This window comes from Acomys minous (genome assembly GCF_964271855.1).
Source record: "Acomys minous genome assembly, chromosome: 7".
Classification (NCBI taxonomy): domain Eukaryota; kingdom Metazoa; phylum Chordata; class Mammalia; order Rodentia; family Muridae; genus Acomys; species Acomys minous.
In genome coordinates, this window is record NC_140488.1 from 103,740,610 (window position 1) to 103,766,824 (window position 26,215).

The 26,215-nt window shown below is 42.6% G+C and overlaps 1 protein-coding gene across 6 annotated transcripts in view; it reads right to left on the reverse strand.

Annotated features, from left to right (window-relative positions):
• WNK3 (WNK lysine deficient protein kinase 3) overlaps nt 1–22,430 on the reverse strand; it is a 104,593-nt gene extending 82,163 nt beyond the window's left edge. For 2 of the 6 annotated variants that reach the window (XM_084790010.1, XM_084790005.1), the window contains exon 1: nt 22,224–22,430. The gene's annotated coding sequence lies outside the window, so the exon portion shown is untranslated. Of the gene's footprint in view, nt 1–21,004; nt 21,444–21,512; nt 22,113–22,186 lie in introns of those variants that run through there. The other 4 variants (XM_084790006.1, XM_084790007.1, XM_084790008.1 and 1 more) reach the window with 4 other exon arrangements.
• Nucleotides 22,431–26,215: the final 3,785 nt, after the last annotated feature.

Consider the following 26,215-nt stretch of genomic DNA (forward strand, 5'->3'; position numbering starts at 1 on the left):
GAGTATGTGATGACATTGTCCCCTTAGTTAATCCTCCCTGGCAGTGCCTTCAGTGTGCTTCATTTATCTTGGAGGTGTTTTTCAATTCAATCAGGGTGACAATCAAAATTAACCACCACCAAGTAACTATTTGAAACTAGATTGCAGGGCTGGAGAGATGGCTCAGAGGTTAAGAACACTAACTACACTTTCAGAGGTCCTGAGTTCAATTCCCAGCAACCACATGGTGGCTCACAACCATCTATAATGTGATGTGACGCCCTCTTCTGGCATGCAGGTGTACATGCAGACAGAGTACTGTGAGTTTGAGGACAGTCTGGTCTATAAAGTGAGTCCACGACAGCCAAGGCTACACAGAGAAACCCTGTCTTGAAATAAACCAAAAAACAAAACTAAATAAAACTAGATTGCAGAGCTAAAGGGATAGATAGCTCAGAGGTAGAATATATATTCAGCACAGGCCAAAGCCTGGGTTCAATATTGAGTATCATGAAAATCAGCTTTTAATGTTTAAATAAAAGTGAGCCCCACATTGTAGAAATGAAAGACAAAGGCAGAGGAAGCTCTCAAATTCAAGGCCAGCTACATAAAAAAACCTAGTCTCCAAAAACAAAAAGCAGAGCTGGCCCAGGATACAGGCTTAGAACTGCAGTCACTTAGTAGGCTCAAGAATAAAGAGCACAAGCCAGGCGGTGGTGGCGCACGCCTTTAGTGCCAGCACTGGGGAGGCAGAGGGAGGCAGATCTCTGTGAGATTGAGGCCAGCCTGGTCTACAAAGTGAGTCCAGGACAGTCAAGGCTACACAGAAACCGTGTCTTGAGGAAAAAAAAAAAAGAATGAAGAGCACAAATCTGAGGTGAACCTGGGCTACATACAGAGTGAGATTAAGTCCAGCCTGGAAGCTTAAGAAAATCCTATCTCAAAATAAAATAGAGATGGGGAAATGGCTCAACAATAGGATGTTTGTCTAATATATGTGGTCTTTGCTTCAGATCTCAGTACCACAAAAAGCAATTATAATAAAACTGGAATGTAATCAAAGCTATACAACCATATAAATTTACTAAAATAACTAAATGTGACATTTACAGTGGGAACCTTTTTTCCCTTTTGAGATGAAATCTCACTATCTTCCTGGGCCTGGGCTCAAGACCCTGAACAGGTAAGGACTCTGGTTCCTCCACACCTGACTTTCCAATGGTGAATCTTTTATGTAAATTTTACCTTAAACTGACTGTATTGGTACACACCTGTGATCTCAGCACTTGGGAGAGAGAGAGGCAGGACACTCTTGAATTTGAGGGCAGCCTGAGGTATACAATAAGATCTTGTCTGAAACAAAATGTACTTCAATAAAATATTATACCCTCCTTAATGTCTTAACACAGCCAGACATGGTGGTGGTATACAATTTTGATCCCAGCACTTGGGAGGCATTGTCAGGTGGATTTTGGTTAGTTTGAGGCCAGCTGGTCTACAGAGTGAGTTCCAGGCTAGCCAGGGCCTCATAGTGAGACCCTTTCTTAAAGGAAAGAGAGAAAAGGGATGGATGGAAGAAGAAAGGAAAGAGGGAAGGAAGGAATCTTCACATATTTAGAGCTTAGTGTAGTGATACACACCTGTAATCCCAACACTTGGGAGGTAGAAACAGAAGGATCAGGCATTCAAGGGAAGCCTGGGCTACACGTCTCAAAGCAAACAAATAAGAAATATTAACATATTTAACTAACTAAACTCAAAGCCATTATAATATCAATTATAGATAGAATCAATATCATTCTAATACCTTCCTGACTATAAAACAAAACCCAGGCAGGGTTTGGAGCTGGACAAACCTGGAACCAAATCTTGGTTTTGTCTTGCAGCAAATAATTTAACCTCACTCATTCTTTATTTCATTTGCGAATCTCACAGGACTAATATGATAATATAGAGAGTACTTAGCACAGTGCCTGGCACAATATAACAATCAATAGATAGAAGCTTTTATTTTCCACTTCTTAATATCCCCTAGGGCAGCACTGTATTAAAGCATTATCCAAAGCCATTGAGATGGCTCTGAGGGTAAAGATGCATGCTGCCAAGTCTGACAACCTGAGTTCAACCCCCAGGGCCTAGGGCAGGAAAGAACTGACTCATGAAAGCTATCCTCTGACCTCATGATAAATGCACATCTATCCCATATACAAATAGATAAACAAATAAATGTAAAAAAATTACTAAAAATAAAGCATTATTCAACAACACTGATGAAAACATTAAATGGATTTTCAAGGGGACTCAATTCAGGAAGGCAGAAACATATTGTATTTTAAAGAGACTTTCAAGGCTGGGCATGGTGGCGCTTGCCTTTAATCCCAGTACTCGGGAGGCAGAGGCAGGAGGATCTCTGTGAGTTCGAGGCCAGCATGGTCTACCAAGAGAGTCCAGGACAGCCAGAGCTGTTACACAAAGAAACCTTGTCTCAAAAAAAGAAAAAAAAAAAAAGAAAAAAAAGAAAAGACTTTCTTGTAATAAACCATGTTGACATTGCTGAACAGATATGCTACAGTGAACAAGTTATCTCTTCTCTATCATTTTAATTGTTGCTTTATTTTATGTGTATTGGTGTGAGAGTGTCAGATCCTCTGGAACTGGAGTTACAGACAACTGTAAGTCACCATGTAGATGTTGGGAATTGAACTTAGGTCCTCTGGAAGAGCAACCCACAGTGCTCTTAACTGTTGAACCATCTCCAGCTCAAGTTATCTCTTCTATGTTCAGCAATATAGAAATGTGGCAAAACAAAAACCATTTTTAAAAAATCAGGCTTCAAATCTGGAGTTTCCTCAGGCCTAGAATCAATTACCTATTACATTCACAGCCATATAGTATAAGCTATATGTAACCATTTTTCTTTCGTAAAATGCTAACATAGTAATCTAAGGCTAGGAATACATATATAAATACAACTACAAAACACTTCTATAGAGACCCAAATTATAGAGGGAGACTAACAAATGTGTATTCCACCTCTATTCCTTCAACATATTTATTACATAAACTTGAGGTGCTTGATTTAAAAGTTCACACTAATTTCCTTGGCCATTTACCTTAGTAAGCCATAGAAAATTTAGCCTGGATCCATTACACTGTTGCACAGCAGTAATTCAACTACTTGGGAAACTAAGACGGAAAGATTACTTGAACCCAGGAGTTAAGAAATAATAAGACTCTTACCTCAAAGGAAGATAGAGCTGGGCGGCAGTGGCGCACGCCTTTAATCCCAGCACTTGGGAGGCAAAGGCAGGTGGATTGCTGTGAGTTCGAGGCCAGCCTGGTCTACAAAGCGAGTCCAGGACAGCCAAGGCTACACAGAGAAACCCTGTCTTGAACCCCCCCAAAAAAGAAGAAGATAGAAAGTAGTGCTTTGTCAACCAATAGATCAAAGAATTTCTTTAACCTTTATAGTAACTATAAAAAGAAGACATATTCAAACAAACAGTAAAATTGTCCATTAACAATATTATGCCTTTCTCATACATATATTTTTATAACATTAAATACCAAATACCAATGTACAGTCACTAAGTCAACATCTAAGAATAAAAGAACAAAAGTCAGTCCTTGGATTGAGCACATTTTATCCAAACTTGTAAAATATTATGATTATTAGTACAATTTGCTACATTTTCATTTCTATTAGCTCTTTTGCTTTTACCTTGTGTGGGCTGTTAGGTTTGGGGGGTTGTTTGTTTTCATTTTCTAAAAGTGTATTGCTATGTAGCCCTGGATGGCTTGGTATTTGCTATGTAATCCAGTCTGACTTTATTTTATTTTATTTTTTTGGTTTTTCAAGACAGGGTTTCTCTGTGTGGCCCTGGCTATCCTGGACTCACTTTGTAGGCCAGGCTGGCCTTGAACTCACAGCCATCTGCCTGCCTCTGCCTCCCGAGTGCTGGGATTAAAGGCGTGTGCCACTATGCCTGGCTTCCAGTCTGACTTTAAATGCATAGCAATCCTCCTACCTTAGCCACCTAAGTGCTGGCTTTACAGGCATGTGCTACAATGCCTGATAACATATTTCTTCATTTATTTGTTTTTCAATGCTGAGGATGGAATCTAGTGCTTCAGGACACATGTTAGGCAAGTGCCCTACCATTGAGATATTATACTCCAAGCACCTTCAGTATACAGTAAGATTTTTTTTTGTTTTGTTTTCAGCACTAGATCCTGGGCCTTCCACATGCTAGTCACGTGTTCTGCCACTAAGTTCTGGCTCTCATTAAGTTGCCCAGGATAGCCTTGAGTTCAGTCTTGTAGTCCATTGCCTATCTTGAATTTGTAATCCTTCTATCTCAGCCCCCTGCCTAGCTGGGATTATAGGTCTGTACTATCTGGCCTAGCTTATACTAGTTTGAGGTATTTTGTTTTTATTTTGAGGCACAGCCTCGCTACATTACTCAACATAGCACAAAATTATAATTCATCTTTTTGCCCTAGTATCCCAAGAGCTGGGACTACAGGTGAATACCACCATGCCCAAATCACTAAGCTTTTTTTCTTCTTTTCTTGTTTTGGAGTTGAGACAAATATGCCTATGTATGCCAGGCTGTCTTTAAATTCTGAATGCTAGGATTGTTCTTTTTCTTTTTTTTTATAGTTATGACTTAAGAGTTTTTTCTTTTCAGCACATAGAAGGCTCTTACTCTGCAGCATTCAATTTTTTTGCTAGTATAAATAAGTTTATCACATGTATATATATACATGTATACATTTGTATCAGGCATATGTATATTTATACATTTTAACTTTCATTGACATATACTACTGTATATAAATAACTATATGTAATCTTTATACAGTGTTGCAAAATTGCTTCCCATGACCATTATATGAATTTAAACTTCCACATACGATATGTATCTTTTGTCTTACAACCCTAACAACAAAGAGTCTTATTGAACATTTTGATTTTTAACACTCCAATGGGATTTTAAAGAGCCTTAATATGTTTTCTTTTTATGCAGTACAGAGGATCAAACCCAGAGCTTTGCACATTAGGGAGAAGTCAATCACCAAGCTATAGCTTCAGCCCTCTATATGTTTTCAGTTAACATTTAACTTAGAAGTGAGGTTAAGCCATCATCCATATAAATAATGATTAACAAGTGAAGAATAAGCCAGGGCTAAGCATGTAGCTCAGCTGACAGAGTGCTTGTCTAGCATAAATAAAGCCCTAGGTTTGATTCCTAGTATCTCATAAATCAGGCATAGGATCCACAACTGTAATCTCAATACTCAGAAGGTAAAGGCAGGAGAATCAGGAGTTCAAGTTCATCCCTGGCTACAAGAGCAAGTTTGAAGCAAGCCTGGGACACATGAGACTTTGTTTCCAAAACAGGAAGAAGAATCCCAAAATTCTTACTATCACTGCTACCACTGAAGGAGATAAAGCAAGATAAACGGATATTAAAAAAGACAAGACACAATGGTGCACTCCTATAATCCTAGCATCACAGAAACTAAGGCAGAATTACAGCTTGCCTCCATACCGAATTAAAACTCTGCCTTTTCTTTTTTAAGGAAAAAAAAAAGTTGGATGCGGTGATGCGTACTTTTAATACCACCACTGGGGAGTGAGAGGCAGGAGGCTCAGGATCAAAGCCAGCCAGAGTTAAATGAGACCCTGTCTCAGAGGGGAGGGGGCAGGCAAAACTTACAGACTACACTACATGATTACTTAGAAGAGCCAGCAGAAACATTCATTAAAAATACAATTTAAGGGGGCTGGAGAGATGGCTCAGCGGTTAAGAGCACTGCCTGTTCTTCCAAAGGTCCTGAGTTCAATTCCCAGCAACCTCATGGTGGTTCACAACCATCTGTAATGTGACCTGACGCCCTCTTCTGGTCTGCAGGTGTACATGCAGGCAGAGCACTGTATACATAATAAATAAATAAAAAAAATAAATGAATGAATCTAAGGGAAATAATACAATTTAAGGGACTGGAGAGATGGCTCACCCACTTACACAGCGACTTACAACTATCTGTAACCCCAGTCCCAGGAGACCTAACACCCGCTTCTATCCTCTGCTGACATCAGGCATACATATGGTATACAGATGTACATGCAGGTAAAATGCTCAATTATACATATAAAATAAAAATAACTTTAAAAAAAGAGAATGGTGGCACATACCTGTAATCCCAGAACTTGGGGAGGCAGAGGCAGGCAGATCTCTGAGTTCAAGTCCAATCTGGTCTGCAAGAGTCTAAGAAAGCCAAAGCTACACAGAGAAACCCTGTTTCAAAAAAAAAAAAACAAGGAAAAAAAAAGAAAATATAATTTTAAAACAAGTAGCTGGGGGCTGGAGAGATGGCTCAGAGGTTAAGAGCACTGGTTGTTCTTCCAGAGGTCCTGAGTTCAATTCCCAGATCCCACTATAGATGGCTCACAACCATCTATAGTGGGATCTGGTGCTGTCTTCTGGTGTGCAAGTGTACATGCAGGCAAAATACTGTACACATAATAAATCTTTAAAAAAGCAAAACAAAATACGTAGCTAGGGCTGGATCCAGTGATGCACATTCAGAAGGGCAAATGAGACAAGAAGATGACAATGAGTTTAAGGCCGGCTTAGGCTACAAGAGACACCCAATCTCAATCCTGCCTCCCCATAAAAAAAAAAAAAGATCAAAACCAAAACTACCTGTCATGCTCACGAGAGCAACAAAGGTATAAAATACTCATTTAAGAATACACTCAAGGGGTTGGAGAGATGGATCCATGGTTTAAAAGCCTTGCTGCTCTTCCAGAGAAGCAAAGCTCAGTTCCCAGCAACCATGTCGGGGGCTTGGGGGTGTCTCTCAACTGATGGTAACACCAGCTCCAGGGAATCTAATATCCTCTTCTGGCTTCTGAGGGTACCCATAAACATATGGTATATACCCACATAAAGATACACACACACACACACACACACACACACACACACACACACACATATATATATACATAAATAAAAACAAATCTTGAAAATGTTTTATAAAGAACAAGCTTAAGAAGAAATATGTAGCACCTGTATGAAGAAAACTGTTACACTCTACTGAAACACATAAATAGCACCAATATTGCTCAGAGCAAAGGCCCACTACTGATATCTTGTTTTGTGTTGGGTTTTTGAGACAGAATTTCATGCAACCCAGGTTCATTATGGAGCCGAAGGATAACCTTGTGCTAGGATTACCGGTATGTACCACCACAGCCAATTCAATATCTTTATTTTTGTTGTTTCTATTTTGTGAGATGGGGTCTCATCTATCCTTGAACTCATAGCAACCTTCCTGTCTCAGACTCCCAAGTGTCAGAATTATAGCACTGTACTACCACACTTGCTAATACACTCACCTTCTCCACTACTAGTTTACCACAAACTCAATGTGTATCAGGTCAAAATCTGAAACAAATATGATTGATTCTGAAAGCGCAAGGAAAACCAAAAATATCAGCATCCGGGGGTTAAGGCAAGCATATTACCATGAGTTCCTGGCTTGACTGGGACACATTAAGGCAGCACCAAAATTTCCTCACCCCTAAAATCTTGATATAGGACAATGAAAATTTTTCTTTATCAAATATTAACATATAATATAGATGCAATTACCTAAATAATACAGTTTCAGCACAGAAATAGACATACATTTAAAAAATAGGAAGAAACTGGCACACTTGGGAATATACTTCAGTGTAAGAATTTCAAATTTGTAGAGAACAGATAGTATAATAAATGGTGGTGGATAACTGGCTATCTATTGGGGGAAGAGAGTTAAAGACCTAAAATCAGTTGCAAAAATAAATGTAATGTGGATTATAGAGCTAAATATAAAATCAAAACTACATCAATTACTAAAAGAAATTATGGCATTGCAGAAAGAAAGGATTTCTTAATAACCCAAAGAAAGGCTTACTTTCTTGTTGTTCGTGGTGGTGGTGGAGGAGATGGTGGAGGTGGGATGGAGGAGATGGTGGAGGTGAGGTGGAGGAGATGGTGGAGGTGAGGTGGAGGAGATGGTGGAGGTGAGATGGAGGAGACGGTGGAGGTGAGATGGAGGAGATGGTGGAGGTGGGATGGAGGAGATGGTGGAGGTGAGATGGAGGAGATGGTGGAGGTGAGGTGGAGGAGATGGTGGAGGTGAGGTGGAGGAGATGGTGGAGGTGAGATGGAGGAGACGGTGGAGGTGAGATGGAGGAGATGGTGGAGGTGGGATGGAGGAGATGGTGGAGGTGAGATGGAGGAGATGGTGGAGGTGAGGTGGAGGAGATGGTGGAGGTGAGATGGAGGAGATGGTGGAGGTGAGATGGAGGAGATGGTGGAGGTGAGGTGGAGGAGATGGTGGAGGTGAGATGGAGGAGATGGTGGAGGTGAGATGGAGGAGATGGTGGAGGTGAGATGGAGGAGATGGTGGAGGTGAGATGGAGGAGATGGTGGAGGTGAGATGGAGGAGATGGTGGAGGTGAGATGGAGGAGATGGTGGAGGTGAGATGGAGGAGATGGTGGAGGTGAGGTGGAGGAGATGGTGGAGGTGAGGTGGAGGAGATGGTGGAGGTGAGGTGGAGGAGATGGTGGAGGTGAGGTGGAGGAGATGGTGGAGGTGAGATGGAGGAGATGGTGGAGGTGAGATGGAGGAGATGGTGGAGGTGAGGTGGAGGAGATGGTGGAGGTGAGGTGGAGGAGATGGTGGAGGTGAGGTGGAGGAGATGGTGGAGGTGAGATGGAGGAGATGGTGGAGGTGAGATGGAGGAGATGGTGGAGGTGAGATGGAGGAGATGGTAGAGGTGAGATGGAGGAGATGGTGGAGGTGAGGTGGAGGAGATGGTGGAGGTGAGATGGAGGAGATGGTGGAGGTGAGATGGAGGAGATGGTGGAGGTGAGATGGAGGAGATGGTGGAGGTGAGATGGAGGAGATGGTGGAGGTGAGATGGAGGAGATGGTGGAGGTGAGATGGAGGAGATGGTGGAGGTGGTGGAGGTGAGGTGGAGGAGATGGTGGAGGTGAGGTGGAGGAGATGGTGGAGGTGAGATGGAGGAGATGGTGGAGGTGAGATGGAGGAGATGGTGGAGGTGAGGTGGAGGAGATGGTGGAGGTGAGATGGAGGAGATGGTGGAGGTGGTGGAGGTGAGGTGGAGGAGATGGTGGAGGTGAGATGGAGGAGATGGTGGAGGTGAGATGGAGGAGATGGTGGAGGTGAGATGGAGGAGATGGTGGAGGTGAGATGGAGGAGATGGTGGAGGTGAGATGGAGGAGATGGTGGAGGTGAGATGGAGGAGATGGTGGAGGTGAGGTGGAGGAGATGGTGGAGGTGAGGTGGAGGAGATGGTGGAGGTGAGGTGGAGGAGATGGTGGAGGTGAGATGGAGGAGATGGTGGAGGTGAGATGGAGGAGATGGTGGAGGTGAGATGGAGGAGATGGTGGAGGTGAGGTGGAGGAGATGGTGGAGGTGAGATGGAGGAGATGGTGGAGGTGAGGTGGAGGAGATGGTGGAGGTGAGGTGGAGGAGATGGTGGAGGTGAGATGGAGGAGATGGTGGAGGTGAGATGGAGGAGATGGTGGAGGTGAGGTGGAGGAGATGGTGGAGGTGAGGTGGAGGAGATGGTGGAGGTGAGGTGGAGGAGATGGTGGAGGTGAGATGGAGGAGATGGTGGAGGTGAGATGGAGGAGATGGTGGAGGTGAGATGGAGGAGATGGTGGAGGTGGTGGAGGTGAGGTGGAGGAGATGGTGGAGGTGGTGGAGGTGAGGTGGAGGAGATGGTGGAGGTGGTGGAGGTGGTAGAGGTGGTGGAGGAGGAGGTGGTGGTATGTGTGTGTTTGTGACACAGTCTCTCTATTATGTAGTTCTGGATGACCTGAGACTCTCTATAGACCAGGCTCATCTCAAACTCAAAGGCATCCACCTGCTGGGATTAAAGGCATGAGGCAAAGGCAGATGCATCTCTGTGAATTTGAGGCTAGCCTGGTCTACAGAATGAGTTCTAGGCCAGCCAGGGTTACACACTGAAACCTTGTCTCAGAAAGAAAGAATGAGAAAGAAAGAGGGGGGAGGGAGGGAAGGAGAGAGAAAGAGAGAGGGAGGAAGGAAGGAAAGAAGGAAGAGCTGAAGAAACACACAATAAGTAAAGTATATATTTAAATAAATTTTATCAGTTACAACTTGAGTGTGTTTTAGAAACACACATGTTTCTAAATCCCCTTACATATCTTTCCATTCAATCATCACAAGAATCTTGAGATAAGTAAAACTGTTATTATTCTCTTACCCACCCCCCAAAAAATTTCAAAAAATTAAGTGACATGGCTGGACATGGTAGCCCATGCTTGGAATCGCAGCACTGGCCTGCCTGGGTTGCATATAGTAACATCCTGTCACAGAAAAAAATGTGGGTGCCTATAGCTCCAGCTACTCTGACAGCTGATACAAGGACCCTTTGATCACCAGACTCGGGATGGCCTGGACTCCTGCTCTCTCTTATTAAAAAGATAACTGAGGGGAGGGTTTGGGCCTAAGGAGATGACTCAGTGCTTAGGAGTGCATACACACTGCTCTTAGAGAGAATCTCACTTTGGTTCCCAGGACCCACATTCACAGCTCACAATTGCCTATACCTCCATGTAGGGGATCTGATGCCACTGGCCTCTTGCATTCACATACCAACACTCAGACACACACAATAGACATATCTTAAAAAATAAAATCTTTCTTTAAAAAAAAAGGAGGATCACGAGGGATATAATTCAGAATGCTTGCTGAGTCCTGGGTTGGATCATGAGCACCTCATAAAGCCCAGTGTGGTGGTGCACACCCGTAATCCCAGCACTCAGGAAGTAGAAGGCAAGAAGATCAAAAGTTCAAAATTATCCTTGAGATCGGCCTGCACTACATGAGACTGTTTCAAAAGGCCAAAAGATTTAAAAGTAAACAGAGATCAAGTAAATTGAAATAAAATGGCACAGCAAGAAAAAAAAAGCCGGGGGTAGGAGAAAGGGGCAGCTCAGTGAGAACTTGCTTTTAGAATGTACCAGATCCCAGTTCCATCTCTATCCCCTATCCCCCACACATACACACTCAAAAAAACAAAAAACAAAAAACAAAAACAAAAACAAAAAAACAAAACAAAAAAAACAAAAAAACCCTAAGCTGGAATTCAACACTAATATCTCAGTCCCAAGCCCAATTATAACATGCCTAAAATAAGGGGCCCCTTATAATATAGCCTTAGTCATATAGCCTTAAGTTGCACAGATACATATGCTGTAAAAGCACATCATGTTCTTTGGAAATAAAGGCTCTGCAAGGGATTGGTTGCATATATATTAGTGAAGATGTCAACTGAAAGCCAGGCATGTTGACATTACTCCTCCAATCCCAGCACAATAGGAGGTTGAGGATTATAACTTCCAGTCTGCATGGGCTAAATTAAACTTTAAAAACAAATTCATTGAAATGAATTTTAATCCATAGTTATCCATCATTTAACCAAAAACTGACATTGCATATACCTAAAAAAGCAATTATATGTTTAATATAGTTTATAATTGTTCAGATCAAGAATCTATCCAAATAATTTGAGTCAAGTTCTTTTATTCTTTTTTCTTTTGTTTTTGTTTGTTTTGGTTTGTTGGCTGTCTGGTTGACTCTCTGCTTCCACAGTGCTAGATTACAGGCATGCACCACCATGCCCAACAGTTTTTCCTCTAGGTTTTTTGTTTGTTTGTTTTGTTTTGCTTTGTTTTTTGAGACAGAGTTTCTCTTTGTTAGCCATGGCTGTCCTGGACTCGCTTTGTAGGCCAGGCCGGCCTCAAACTCACAGCGATCCGATCCGCCTGCCTCTGCCTCCCAAGCGCTGGGATAAAAGGCGTGCACTACCACACCCAGCTTTTTCTCTAGTTTTAAAGAAACATTTCACCTTACACAATGTAGACCAGGCTGGTCTTGGCCTTACAGTACTCCTGCCTCAGTTTCCTGAATGCTAGGATTATAGGAATGCACCACCTTGTATGACAAATAATCTTAGTTCAAAAATGACACTGGAGAAATGGCTCAATGAGTAAAATGCTTCCAAGTATCAGGACTTAAATTCAGATTCCACAGCTTCCATGTAAAAGCTGGGCATGGTGGTTATCTGTAACCCCAGCACCAAGAGTCAGAGACAGGTAGATCCCATGAATCTGACTAGCAATAGATAGTCTAGCAATTTGGTGAGCTTCATGTTCAGCAAGAGATCCTGTCTCAAAAATTAAGGTGGGGTACTATATATGAAGACACCTGATGTTAACATCTAACCGGCAGACACACTGGCATGAGTGAACATATTTGCACACACATGAATATCCCACATGGAGCTATACAAATAGTAAACAGGCACCAAAAAAGCATCCCTATACTTTTTTTAGCCCATCATATAAAGTTTAACCAGATAAAAATCTCCCTGAGGCTGGTGTGATGGCTCAATGAACAAAGGCGTTTGCTTTGTAAGCCTAATAGCCTGAGTTCAATCCCTGAAATCCACGTAAAGAAGGAAGGAACAAACTCACAAAGTTGTCCTCTGACTGACACACATACATACACTAATAATAATTATTATTAATAAATATTTTTTAAAATATAAAAGTCTCTCTGACTCATATGGAGCTTTGGAACATACACACACACCAAGTACAATGCACAATTTTCACAAATGTGAAGTTGGAAAACTTGTAGGCAATTCCCATGTACAAGAAGGGAGGAGGTGGGCATAAAATCTTGACACTAGTTGAGAAGCTACGCCATTTGGTAGCTGCTGGGATAGGAAGTGTCAGCTTTTTCCTAATGGGGTGACCTCTGGTAAGCTGACCACAGTCCAGGGCAGGCCACACTCCCAAAAAACAGTAGAGCAACACAGAATGAACTCCATGGTGGGGGGGGGGGAAGAAAACACATTGCATGGGGAGAGTGGTAAAGATGAATATGAGGAGGGAAGAGGGGGGAAGAGACCAGTAGGCAGGACTAAAAACACATTGTATGAAATTCTCAAAGAATTTATAAAAATGTCATTTTTTTTTTAAAGTTCAGAGCCACTGGCTAAGAGTGCGTACTGCTCTTGCAGAGGACCTGGGTTTGGGTCCCAGCATTTGTATGGCAGCTTACAATTCTAGGGTAACATGTGCCCTCTTCTGGCCCCCACAGGCACCAGGCATACATGAAGTACACAAATATGTAGGCAAGAAAAACATTCATAGACATAAAAGTTATAGATCGTTTTTAAAAAGTATTCAAGGGGGTTGGAGAGATGGCTCAGAGAGTTAGAGCACTAGCTGCTCTTCCAGAGGACCGAGCTTTAATTCCCAGCAACAACATGGCAACTTACAACTGTCTGTAATTCCAGTTTCGGGGAATCCAACACCCTCACACACATACATGCTGGCAAAACACCAATGTACATACAATTTAAAAATAAATATAGCTGGGCATAGTGGCACATGCCTTTAATCCCAGCACTTGGGGGGCAGAGGCAGGTGGATCTCTGTGAGTTTGAGGCCAGCCTGGTCTACAAAGTGAGTCCAGGACAGCCAAGGCTAACACAGAGAAACCTTGTCTCAAAAAACCAAAATAAATAAATAAATAAAATAAATATTGCCCAAGGTCATCTTTGGTTACACAACTTTGAGGGCAGCCTTGGGGGCGGGGAATGAATGAATGAACAAACAAATGCCATAAGCAACAAAAGAAAAAATATATAACTGGACTTAATGATGCTTCAAAACTTTAGTGCCTCAAATCACACCATCAGACCAGCTGGCAGACGCTGGGCGTGTGGGCGCACACCTTTAATCCCAGCACCAGGGAGGGTGAGACAGGCAGATCTCTGTGAGTTCGAGGCCAGCCTGGACTATACAGAGTGAGTCCAGGACAGCCAAGGCTACACAGAGAGACCCTGTCTTGAAAAAAAAGAAAGATAGCAGTGGTTTTATGCATATCATTCTAGCACTTAGGAGACTGAGCCAGGAGAATAAAAAATTCAAAGCCCAGCCTGGGCTACACAGCAAGACTCTAAATAAATAAATAAAGAGCAAAAAAAAACAAACAAACAAACAAAAAAAACAAAAACAAACAAACAAAAAAAAACAAAAAACCTTCAATCAACCAAAGTACAAAGACAGGGCTATAATGTAACTCAGTGGCAGACAACATGAATAAATATATATTATAAAAAGCCACTCATAGTCAGACTGGGAGAATTTATTTGCAAATGATATCAATTATCAGGGTCTAGAATCTAGAATATACTTTTTAAAAACTCTTACGTTGCAGTTAAATTACCAGTATGGCCTAATAATGTTTAACTATATAATTCTTATTACAGCAGTATTTTCTAATCCGCTAGCAGTCAATCAAGACACAGACACCTGTTATATTTTAAAATAGCCTTAGTTAACCTGGGGCAGAGCAGATATTAATCCCCTAAACTATTTCCCATAGTGGGGCAGGTATGGAATACCTGGCCCAATCCCATGCCATCTGGTTCTAATAATTTCTATAGAGCTACTTCCCATCCATAATCCCAAATACTTGCTAATGTTCTTCATCTGGGCTAAATCCTCATATTAGAGTAGAAATATAACATGTGAAGAATAATATTACATTTGAATTCTATTTCAATGTATCAAATTAAACTTATTTTGTATAATATACAAAATTCTGTATCACTCTTGTAACTCAATTAAAAAGAGCCAAATTTTAAAGTGAGCAGCAGTTTTTAAGATCTAGAAATGTGAGCCAGGTGGTGGATCTCAGGGAGGAAGAGGCAGGCAGATCTCTGTAGGTTCAAGGCCAGCCTCATCTACAAAGTGAATCCAGGACAGCCAGGGCTGTTACAGAGATACCCTGTCTCAAACAAACAAACAAACAAACAAACAAAGGATCTAGAAATGTGGCTATCAGATACTTTTGTTGCAGGTGGCTATGATTGATTGATTTTTTAAAAATTTTGTTTGTTTATTTATTATTTATTTATACAGTATTCTGCCTGCAGGCAGAAGAGGGCACCAGGTCTCATTAGAGATGGTTGTGAGCCACCATGTGGTTGCTGGGATTTGAACTCAGGACCTCTTGAAGACCAGCAGTGCTCTTAAACCTCTGAGCAATCTCTCCAGCCCTTTTCTTAATTCTTTCTTTCTTTTTTCTTTTTCTTTCTTTCTTTTTTTTTTTTTATTTTGAGACAGGGTCACACTAAGTATCATTGGTTGGCTTGGGACCCTCTCTTCAGGTAGACCAGGTGGTCTTAAATTCTCTTAAATTCATGGAGAACTACTTTCCTCTGCCTCTGCATTGCTTGTCTCAATGGCTTTGCTAGGGTTAAAGGCAAGTACCACCACACCCCACAAGACAGATGTTTTACCACCAAAAAATTAAAACAAATTTTTACAAAGCATCAAAATAGCCTCCTATAGTTCATTTAAAAAGCAACCAAATTTTAAAAAGTTTTAAATAGACAGTTCAAAACATTCTTCAAAGAAGAAATATAAATAGATAAAGTACAAGAGAAGATGCCCCATCATTAGTCATTAGGGAAATGCAAATCAAAACCACAATGATACCAATTCACACCCACAATGAAGGCATTATTAAAAAGACCAGCAAGTTTTTAGAGGAGGTACAGAAATTGGACTCCACATATATTGGGGATGATAATATATAATGTTGGCACCACTGTAGAAAACAGCTGGTATGTGATCCAGTAATTTTGCTTCTAGTTAAAAGAAGTCCAAATGGGTGTTCAAACAAATCTTTCACGTGAATATCTATAGCAGCACTACACACAAACATTCCAAATAGTCACAAACTCATGATTGGATATACCCATAAAATAGAATAGTACTCAACCACAGAAGGGAATGAGGCATACATAGTGGATGACTCTCAAAAACATGCTAATTAAAAGAAGTTGGGTTTAAGGGCTGAGGATATGGCTGGCTTATGAGGACCTGAATTTGGATCCCCAATACCCAGGTAAAGACAGATGTTGTAGCATGCATCTGTAATCCCAACATTCCTACAGCAAGTTGGGAAGTAGAGACAGGAGGCCGCCCAGAGGCAATGACTGAAACTTAGGTTTTCCTCTGACTTCCAGAGAGAGAGAGGGAGAGAAGGAGAGAGAGAGAGAGAGAGAGAGAGAGAGAGAGAGAGAGAGAGAGAGAGAGAGAGAGAGGAGGCTCATGCAAAGATTTACAAGAAAAGGACTTAAGAGGTTAGGATTAGGGCTGGAGAGGTGGCTCAGAGGTTAGTTAGGAGCACTATCTGCTCTTCCAGAGGTCCCAAGTTCAATTCTCAGCAACCACATGGTGGCTCACAGACATCTATAATGAGATTTGGTGCCCTCTTCTGGCCTGAAGGTTTACATGCAGGCAGAGCACTGTGTACATAATAATAAATAAATAAATCTTTAAAAAAAGAGGTTAGGGTTAGTATTAGGATTAGAGACTGAGCAAAGCCACTGACACTAGCAAATGAGGGCCCCTGGGTGTTAGAGGGAGGAGAATGGGGAGTGAGCGCTTAATGAGTTTCCTTTCAAGACGATGAAAACATTTTGGAATTAGATACTAGCCCCAATACAGTAAGGTTACTTAATGCCTAAAACATATACTTTAAAAATGATTTAAAGCAGCAGCAGGGTGCGGTGGTGCACGCCTTTAATCCCAGTGCTCTGAGAAGCAGAGGCAGGCCATCACTGTGAGTTTGTGGCCAGCCTGGTCCACAAAGCAAGTTCCAGGATATCCAAGGCTACACAGAGAAACTCTGTCTCGAAAAAATAAACACACAAACAAACAAAAACAAAAAAATAGCAGGACAGATGTGGTGGGCCATACCTTTAATCCCAGCACTCAGGAGACAGAGGTAGGTGGATCCCTGTGAGTTCGAGGACAGCCTGGTCTAAAAAGCAAGTCCAGGACAGTTGAGGCTACACAGAGAAACCCTGTCTCAAAACAAACAACAACAACAACAAAAATACAAAAAAAAAAAAGCTTAAAGTCAGGTTTAGTGACTCAGGCCTGTAATCACAGCAATTTGGGAGACTGAGGTAGGAAAATCACAAATTCATAGTCTGCAAAGGCTACAAAGTGAGTTCAAGGAGAGCCTGGGCAACTTATCGAGACCCACTATCAAAAAGAAAAGAGGAGCCGGGCGCACGTGGTGGTGCACACCTTTAATCCCAGCACTCGGGAGGCAGAGGCAGGCAGATAGCTGTGAGTTTGAGGCCAGTCTGGTCTACAAAGTGAGTCCAGGACAGCCTAGGCTACACAGAGAAACCCAGTCTCGAAAAACAAAAAACAAAAGTGAAAAGAGGTTTGAAGACATTGGTCAGTGGCAGAGTGCTTTCTGGGCATGTGCAGGGCTGATGGGTTCAACCCCAAGTACCACAAAACATATAATGAAATTATTAAAATGATAAATTTGTTGCTAAATTTTATCACAATTTAAAAGAGCCCACACAGCTGGAGAGATGGCTCAGTCTGTATACAATGTTCTGCCTGGGTGTGAGCCTGCAGGCCAGAAGAGGGCACCAGATCTCACTATAGATGGTTGTGAGCCACCATGTGGTTGCTGAGACTTGAACTGGGGGGGGGGGGAACCGGGAGGTGGTGGCACATGGTTGTAATCCCAGCACTTGGGAGTCAAAGGCAGGCGAATCTCTATGAGTTCCAGGCCAGCCTGGTCTACAATGCGAGTCCAGGGCAGTCAAGGCTACACAGAGAAACCCTGTCTGGAAAGAGAGGGGGGCTGGGAATGATAAAGTATGGCAAAGATATAGTTCATTTCTACTAAGACTTTTTAAAGGAGCTTGAGTGCTCCCTACATAGAATGCTTAAGCAGCAGACAGGAGACTCTGGGTTCAATCTCAAACACAGTTTTTTTAAAAGGTGAGGAGGGAAGGGAAGTGAGAAGGGAAAAGTTTATATGGAAGGAAGGGAAGGAAGAGGAAAAGAAAAGTTTCAGAAGAAATATAAATTCCTGAAAGAAAGAGCATTAAAGGCTCATTTCTACAATAAGTCTCTCTCAAGAACTTCAACATTTTCCAAACCAAACATCTCATGATATTTACAGAGCAACTATAAATACAGTACTTATATATAAAACCTCAAAATAAAAATTAAATTAAAAATGGCATCAATTCTAATTTCAAAATAAATGTCTGTAGATGTCCTTTAAAGTCATCAAAGTTAGTCGTTGCCTAACAATATCACAAATTTTATATCGCAACTAAAAATGGGCAAGACACATTCCTGCGAAAGAATCCTGGCTTTTAGACAGGAGGACCTAAGGATCTCTACAAGTAGAGATGGATCGTAATACTAAAATAATAGAAATTTTTTCTTGCACACAATTCATCATCATACAAAAACATGTACACAAACATTTTTCTCTATTTTGTTTTGAGACAGGGTTTCTCTGTGTAGCCCTGGCTGTCCTGGAACTCCGTCTGTAGACCCAGCTGCCTCCTGAGTGCTGAGATTAAAGGCCACACCCAGACCCACTCATTACTTTTAAAAGTCAGTTACCTAACAACTAGAAAGTTATTACTACTAGAATATTTCTTATTTTCTATATTTCTATCATGTTTCTTGGCAGTCTTTGGCCTTATTACTAAGCAATGGACAACTTAATGAGAACAGAAACTCTTCTGCTTTTTGAAGAAAAACTTAAGCCAATACTACAAACACCTAGTGCCTGAACACTAAGGAATAGTTACGTAGTGAATGTGGACATGTGAGGGGAGCATTAACACTGATCCAGAGTCAGAAGTGCAGGGTCCACAACTTACTAAACCAAGTATTTTGCTTTGGTTTTGTTGGTTTATTCGTTTTCTTCGTTTTGAGTTGTAGTCTCACTAAATAGCCCCTAGATGTAGACCAGGCTAGCTTTGACCTCACAAACATCTGCCTCCCACGTGCTGAGATTAAAGGTATTGAACCACCACACCAGACTTATCTTTGACCTTTATATTCTCTTTAAAATATGAGGAAGACTCAGAAGTACAGTGTAAAGTATGTAGACAATCTAGAGAGAGGCACGGTGGAGAAGGGAGCAAAAAGAAGAAAGGAGGGGCAGAAATGGCTTTCAGGATATAAACCCAGTGCTTCTCTTCAGCCTCAATCTCAGCATATGATTCCAGCCTTTTCTCACCCCATTCCTCAAATACACTTCTATGGTTATATGTCCTTCCACTCCAGGATTATCTAGCTAAAAACTAGGAGACAACTTTTCCTGGAAGAGTTGTATATTTCGAAGTTCCCACTCTACCTTTATATTTCTGCTCTATTTTAATACATGTTTGATATTATATAAACTAGTATGTATACTACCCTATATATTTATAAACATACACAAAGTATTCATCTCAATCTCAAACTAAACACAGTACTAACCTTTGTGTTAGAACAATAAATAGTCAATGAAAGCATTATACTCTTTTCGATTTCAAAACAAAATGCAGGAAATGTTTTAAATTTACAGTTCCAAGAACTTGATATATGTCAGCAAAACTTGTAAAAATAATAATGAAAAGTAAAAAATCCATAATCATTAATCTTGACCTAGGACAGAATGAAAACATCACAAGGTCTCCTTACCAGAAGCTAAGTAACATATTCAGAGACAAACTGTCCAAGTCATCTGTTGTAATTTAAAGTTACACCAGCTGCAGACGCAGACCCAGTAGTAAAGGGATTGCCTAGCCTAGCGTGGTCAGGGCCCTGGGTTGGCTCCTCATCAAACAAAGAAACAAAAACACTACAAGCAAGCGCCAGTTTTCATAAACTCCAAGATAAGCAAAGACATCAGGTATCACTATTAAACATTTAAAATCAGATTGTGTACAGTTTAGCTAACATTTAATACAAAGTATCTTTCCCTCCAGCCATCGGGTGGAAATACACTTTAAATTTAACAGTCCAAAGAGTTACAGAATATCTAAAAACACCTCCAGCTCTGTGTCACACCCTAAGCTCTCCTGAAAAGTTCTCTTTATATTAAAACTCAGGCGGCAGAGGCAGGCAGATTTCTCTGAGTTCCAGGTCACCCTGGTCCACACGGCAAGTTCCATGTGAGCCACGGCTTCATAGTGAGACCTGTCTCAAAAACAAAACAGAACAAAACACTGCTCATGAAAAAACGGATTAACAAAGCTTCCAAATATTGGATGAAGTCACTACTAGACAGATTTTCACAACTCACGAGTATTGATTGATTCATACAATTGTCTCCGCAGTAACCCTTGAGGAATCACACCTGAAGGCTGAGGCAGTCGGATGGAAAGGAATTCAAGACCAACCGTGGTTACATAGTGAATTTCAGGCCAGCCTTAGTTACTGGATGAAACCCTGTCTTTAAAAAAAAATGGGGGGGGGGGGAGAAGAGCAAGAGCCACAAAACTCGCACCTCATTTTAACAGTGTATGGACTGGCAAGATATAGAGAGACACACTCTGGGGGTTTCCACCCACATCCCACCGCTCTTAACTAAACAAAACCCCTTTCAGTACAGAGAAACCGCCTCGTGACTTTTCTCCTAACCTTATCATACCATCTCCTTCCCATTCCCAGCAAGTCAGTCACAGAACACACACCACACCTCTCAATTCCTTTGCACCTAACAATTTACACAATCAGCCTGCTATAGCCCTCACCCAGATTTCAGCCCTATCGACCCTCCTACATCAAATGAGCCTCTAAATGAAGCCTACTCTTTCCCCCACTCCATTTCCATCAATACAACACACCCAGACCTTGTTGAACATTCCCACACCCAAAGCGATTCTTTTAGTAGCACCAACCTCACTTAAATGATCTCGCAGTCCCTTTGTCAACCATCTCCTGTACCCTCACCTTCCCAGTCTCTTGGTCTTCCATCAACTGCCAAAGTTGCCACCCTCCCCAGCAGAAAAAAAAAAAGAAGAAGAAGAAGAAGAAAAAGAAAAAGAAAAACGCACCTTCACCTCAGATCTGTCCTTCCCCACTTTGCTCCCCGTCTTAATTTTCCTCTCCGTATTCGGTCACTTCGACTCCAGCTCATCCAACCCCGAGACCCCAGTCCGGCCTCGGCCAGTACCTTTGGGTAACTGCACGCACCCTGCCTTGGTCAAGCAGCTCCCCCTCAACACACACACGCACACACACGCACACGCACACACACAAACGCACACACACACGCACACACGCGCGCACACACACACACACACACACACACTGGGGCGCTTACTCTGAACAGACTGTTGGCCGCCGCTGCCTCCTTCCATTCATCCTGGGCCCATTCATCTCTCAGCCGGATCCTAGACACGCCCCCCGGCCTCCTCCCTCTCTCGGGGTCCTGGGCTGGCCGGGACCCTCACCTCACTAGAGATTCTGACCGACAGAGACCGACTCTCTTCACTTCTCCCTTGCTGTCTCTCAACCCTCCTCCAGCCCCCCGACCGGCTACACCGTAGACTAGACACATACACATATACCTCCTCCTCTAACGTCTCCTCCGATGCTTCTTACTCCCCTCCTCAGTGTCTCCAGCTCGTCTCCGAGTCCTGTGCGCGTGCGCGCGTCTCCCCGCGAGCCCACCGTGCCAGCAACCACGGTTCGGGAAAGAGCGGGCGGGGTTAGGGGGAGCAGGGTGCGAGCCCAAGCTCGCGCTAGCCCCGCAGCTGACCGAGCGCACGCGTACTGAAGCCAGAGAATTCTGATGGACTGGAGAGGGGCGGAGAAGGGAGGGGAAGGGAGGGAAAAAGAGGGGGAGGGGCGTAGAAAGCCAACTGAGCAGCCCAAACTCGGAACAGCCCCTATCATAGCGAGGTGCCCAGAGGCTGGCCAACTGGCGCTTGCGCACACCTTCCCCGAACTCAGCGCAGCGAGGTGGATGCGCGTCGAGGAGAGGGGCTTCTCTCCCTAGCAAAGAGAAAAATCTCAGCCAGGAGCCACGCAAGGCACCTCTTATGTGTCCTGAAGCACTCGTCCTCGCGGCTGCTTTACCCTTTCCCATCAAAAAAATTAAAAAGACATCCAAGCACACACCACTTCTTAGCCACCCGCAGACCACTTTCAGCTCTTTGTAAACCTTAAAATGAATTAGGTCTGTAGAGACGTGGTATCCACCAGTATCTTTTCACCCACCACCCCTTACTCACTTTTTCTAGCTCCCAGTTTATCTCGCGAGACCCATACCTGCCGGCTTTGGGATTAGAAGTCGAAGCACAGATTTGCAAATACCTGTCTCCTGCTTATGTTGCGAGGGCAACGGCCATGGCATATACCGCCGCCGCCGCCCCCCCGCCCCCAGGACCTCAGTGCGCGCGGGGGAGGGGGGGCAACAACCAAAGCAGGGATGGGAAAGGGAGCTAGCAGATTTTTGACGGCGTGTAACCGCTAGGCCTAGGCACGTGGCCAGTGCCTCACAGGCGGGTGCAGTGTACCCTGGGAACTGTAGTTTTTGTGCCCACTTCTAGTCCCACTCCCCTCCTCAGCCACACATAGGCCTCAGACAGGGAGGGGGATTACCGACGCCATTTTGTGGGGAACAATGGCCAATGGCCCCAGTGATGACGGGTGTGGGAGGGCGCAATGGTTTAAGGGTTCAGTTAACCTCCTCTGGCCCCTTGGTATCTTAGCAACACCTTCAGAAGCCTGGCCCCGCCCCCTTGCTACTCTGCCAGGCTTCTGGATGGCTAGCAAAGGGAAAAGACACTTTCTCCCAGAGGTTAACCCTATCTCCCATTATGCACCTCTCTGAAAAAAAAATCTCAGTTTCTCAAATTAGTGAATGTTACCTTCTTCAAGCTTTCATTGCGTGCTACCCTCTGGTCAGTGGCTTTTGGAACTGCTTCATATGCTATAATGAGGCATGGTGAGCAACTATTTCTTTAATCTGTAATGATCCTGCCTTGACAAAGGAAGAAACTGAGGCTCAAGGAGGAGAAAACAGACATGACTGGCTGAAAGGGTAGCCAAACAAACATCTATCAACACTTTCACAGATTATGAAGTTATTTCAAGTCTTAATCAGTCCTTAATCTCATGAGATAGTAACTAGAAACTGTGGCCATCTTTTTACTTCTCCAGGATGACTATTCCTATTACTGCCACGCGTCTATCTTCAAAGACCAGGTGCCTCAGTGCCCTCTCTGAGTTTGATGATACAATCAACCAGAACAATACTTAGGAATGTTAACCCTTCAACCTGCTCTGATGCAAACTTTTCCGAGAAGTTTCTCTTTGACTACCAAACACTGGCTCGGTAATTATTAAGCAGTGTGACACACAAACACACACAGCTTTAGAAATTCAAAACTCAGATGAATCTGTTCCCATCCAAGTACAGATCCTTCTCAATGGAGGAATATTTTTACATTTTTGTATAGTATTTTTTATCCAATTCTTTTTTTACAAGTTATTTTGAAGATTTTCTTATGCACATGAGTGTATTACTTGCACGTATGTATGTGCACCACATGTGTGTGTGGTGCCCACAGAGGTCAGAAGAGGGTATTGAGTTACCTGACACTGGAGTTACAAATAGTTGTAAGCTGCTGTATGGGTACTAAGGTTCTCTGCAAGAGCAGCAGTGCTCTAAACTGCTGAATTATCTCTCCAACCCCTTGTAGACTTACTATTGGCATATGTGCTGGCCAGAGCTAAGCACAAATGCCGTTGTATGCAGAAATGAGAGTAATCACCACCATATGTTAGAAAACATTTTCTTCTGATCCACTGGTTCCCACTGTCGAGTGGCAATTGTACTATTCCTATGGAACTACCAGAAACTTTGAGTCATTATCAACCACTTCTTTCTTTTCTTTTTTTCTCTTGAGACAGGGTTTCTCTGTGTAGTCTTAGCTTTCCAGGACTTACTTTGTAGACCAGGCTGGCCTCAAACTCACAGAGATCCACCTGCCTCTGCCTCCCCAAGTGCTAGGATTAAAGGTGTGTGCCACCGTGCCCGGCTGAGTCATTATTAACCACTTCTAATTTGACTTTCAATTATTTGATACAAACCTCCAATAACCCAGCTATGTTTGGAAGCACCACTGCCAAGAAACCACAAAGTTTTCACTTGGAATCATTTTAGTGTTTTTTGGGGGGTGGGAGTGGAGGATTGTTTTAAACACACTCTTATGCAGCTCAGGCTGACCTGGAGTTCACTGTGTAGCCATGAATGACCTTAAATTCCCAATCCCAGGGCTGGGATTACAAGATGTGCCACCACACCCATCTGGAATCAGCTTCAGATGCCAGCGTTCCAAGCGGTATCCTGTATTATTTGTTTTCCTGCCTTGCCACCTTCTCCCTTGATATATAACAAAATAGACTATGGGAGAGATAGAGAAAAACATAGGTAATAAAAAAAAAACCTATATATCGCTGGGCATGGTGGTGCACGCCTGTAATCCCAGCACTCAGGAGGCAGAGGCAGGCGGATCACTGTGAGTTCAAGGCCAGCCTGGTCTACAGAGGGAGTCCAGGACAGCCAAGGTTACACAGAGAAACCTTATCTCAAAAAACCAAAAAAAAAACAAAACAAAACAAAAACAAAAACAAAACAAAACAAAAAGCAAAAAGCAAAAAAAAGCAAAACAAAAACAAAAAAACAAAACTATATATCAAAATAATACTGAGCCACATATACTCTCTATTAAATGTAACTGTCCAGATAAAGAGCATGAGATGCAATGCACATCTTATCCAGTCATTAGTCACTTAAGACAGCAACTTTAAGGGCATGGATAACATTTTATCCAAACAGGCCATAAAATTAGAAAGATTCTCACTAAGATCATCTAGGGACTATTAATGTCCGCCTTCCTCCCAACACAAATAAATAAGCAGCTGTCTTTGGCTTAGTGACTTACTTAGAAGCATGCAAGAGTGTAGGCTCTCTAGTCTTGCTACATTATCTGGTCTTCTCTTCAAAAATACAGTGTTTCCATATGTGTCCAGGGCCTTTAACAGGGAGCAAAGTGCCTTGGTATCTGTCTCCTAGAAAGTATACATATGAATAAGCCCACATTGCTTCCCTGTAACTGTGAAAGGCCTTGGGCACCACATAAGCAAGGCATTCTTGGGAAAAATCTTTTGTGTAGCAGATATAAATCATAGTCTACCCACTCAGGTGTATAAGAATAACAGCTAGCAATTAAATAGCATTTCCTGTGTGCTTTATATGAATCCACTGAATCATAAGCATCCTTCTTAACAGCATGCTTCACATTTGGAAACCAAGGCACAAAGAGATTAAATATCTTGCCCAAGATAACTCAGCAAAAAAGCTAGATACTGCGTTGCTTTTGAGGAGAGGGATAGGTGAGACAGAGTACTACACGCTTGTCTTGAAGTCACTATGCGGTTGAGAATAACCTTGAACTCCTAATCCCCCTGATCCTACCTCCTAAGTGCTGTTATTACAGACATGGATCACCACACCCAGCTCTGTTGCATCTTTCTCTATTGTCTAGCACTCCCAATGACTTTGGATTCTAACAAGTTTCCTATTTCTTGGGGCAAAAAAATAACCTTTTAATTCCTCTTGATGCTCCTCCATCCCAGGCTCGAGCCACATTACGGGGTTATTATATACTATTGACACCTAGGAGCAAACGTATTAATTTCTTGGTATCAAGCCATACACATTAGCACCCAGCAATCTATTACCTATTCCCACATTGGTCCTTTATGCTGTCAGACCCTGTGTTACATTAGTGCTCACCATTGATGTGGTAATTTCTTTTCTTTCTTTCTTTTTTTTGCTGGTTTTTCGAGACAGGGTTTCTCTGTGTAGCCTTGGCTGTCCTAGACTCACTTTGTAGACCAGGCTGGCCTCGAACTCACAGTGACCCGCCTGCCTCTGTCTCCTGAGTGCTGGGATTAAAGGTGTGCACCACCACGCCTGGCCCGATGTGGTAATTTCTTAAAAGATTGCCCACAATAGCTCTTGTTCTCCCAGGCTTTGCTTTCTGCCCTAGATGGTGCCAGAAAGCAGAATACAGAACCCTTCTACATAGCACCCAAGAATATCCCTACGACTATTGCATTATCCCCAGGCTTAAGGGACAAGAAGGGCCAAAATATTCTGGGCCTATCTACAAGTCAATTGAATTACTATATCTAAAAAACACTTGCATTCTCACATTTATTATGGCACTAGGCACAACAGCCAAGATATG